The sequence below is a fragment of the Arachis duranensis genome, chromosome 2 (assembly GCF_000817695.3).
Source record: "Arachis duranensis cultivar V14167 chromosome 2, aradu.V14167.gnm2.J7QH, whole genome shotgun sequence".
NCBI classification, from domain to species: domain Eukaryota; kingdom Viridiplantae; phylum Streptophyta; class Magnoliopsida; order Fabales; family Fabaceae; genus Arachis; species Arachis duranensis.
In genome coordinates this window covers 57,522,223-57,523,839 of record NC_029773.3, presented here as the reverse complement: position 1 = coordinate 57,523,839, position 1,617 = coordinate 57,522,223, and the positions used below count along the sequence as shown (strand labels likewise).

The following is a 1,617-nucleotide window of genomic DNA, read 5'->3' as shown; positions in this document are numbered from 1 at the left end:
CATGAGGTTTATGCTTGACCCTAGGTCACACAGAGCCTTTTTGAAGGTCATGGTGCCTACTGTACAAGGTATTGAGAACTTCCCAGGGTCCTGTCTCTTTTGAGGTAATCTCTGCCTAGTCAAGTCATCCAGTTCGTTGGTGAGCAAAGGGGGTTCATCCTCCCAAGTCTCATTACCAAATAACTTGTCATTTAGCTTCATGATTGCTCCAAGGTACTTAGCAACTTGCTCTTCAGTGACATCTTCATCCTCTTCAGAGGAAGAATACTCATCAGGGCTCATAAATGGCAAAAGTAAATCCAATGGAATCTTTATGGTCTCAGTGTGAGCCTCAGATTCCCATGGTTCCTCATTAGGGAACTCATTGGAGGCCAGTGGACGTCCATTGAGGTTTTCTTCAGTGGCGATCACTACCTCTTCCTCCTCTCTAAATTCGGCCATGTTGATGGCCTTACACTCTCCTTTTGGATTCTCTTCTGTATTGCTTGGAAGAGTACTAGGAGGGAGTTCAGTAACTTTCTTACTCAACTGACCCACTTGTGCCTCCAAGTTTCTAATGGAGGACCTTGTTTCAGTCATAAAACTCTGAGTGGTTTTGATTAGATTAGAGACCATGGTTGCTAAGTCAGAGTGGCTCTGCTTAGAATTCTCTGTCTGTTGCTGAGAAGATGATGGAAGAGGCTTGCCATTGCTAAACCTGTTTCTTCCACTATTATTGTTGTTGAAACCTTGTTGAGGTCTCTGTTGATCCTTCCATGAAAGATTTGGATGATTTCTCCATGAAGGATTATAGGTGTTTCCATAGGGTTCTCCCATGTAATTCACCTCTTCCATTGATAGGTTCTCAGGATCATAAGCTTCTTCTTCAGATGAAGCGTCCTTAGTACTGCCTGATGCAGCTTGCATTCCGGACAGATTTTGAGAAATCACATTGACTTGCTGAGTCAATATTTTGTTCTGAGCCAATATGGCATTCAGAGTATCAATCTCAAGAACTCCTTTCTTCTGATTCGTCCCATTGTTCACAGGATTCCTTTCAGAAGTGTACATGAATTGGTTATTTGCAACCATTTCAATGAGTTCTTAGCTTCTGCAGGTGTCTTCTTCAGATGAAGAGATCCTCCAGCAGAGCTGTCCAATGACATCTTGGACAGTTCAGACAGACCATCATAGAAGATACCTATGATGCTCCATTCAGAAAGCATGTCAGAAGGACACCTTCTGATCAATTGTTTGTATCTTTCCCAAGCTTCATAGAGGGATTCACCTTCCTTCTGTCTGAAGGTTTGGACTTCCACTCTAAGCTTACTCAATTTTGAGGTGGAAAGAACTTTGACAAGAAGGCATTGACTAGCTTTTCCCAAGAGTTCAGGCTTTCTTTAGGTTGTGAGTCCAACCATATCCTAGCTCTGTCTCTTACAGTAAAAGGGAATAGCATAAGTCTGTAGACCTTAGGGTCAACCCCATTGGTCTTGACAGTGTCACAGATTTGCAGGAATTCAGCTAAAAACTGATGAGGATCTTCCAATGGAAGTCCATGAAACTTGTAATTCTGTTACATTAGGGAAACTAATTGAGGCTTAAGCTCAAAGTTGTTTGCTCCAATGGCAGGGATAG

At 42.5% G+C, this 1,617-nt stretch overlaps 1 non-coding gene across 1 annotated transcript; it reads left to right on the top strand.

Moving 5' to 3' along the window:
- Nucleotides 1-1,199: 1,199 nt before the first annotated feature.
- On the top strand, nt 1,200-1,307 carry LOC127745359 (small nucleolar RNA R71). Its single transcript, XR_008006556.1, has one exon. It is a non-coding gene; the product is annotated as a small nucleolar RNA R71 (small nucleolar RNA).
- The last annotated feature ends 310 nt before the right edge of the window (nt 1,308-1,617 follow it).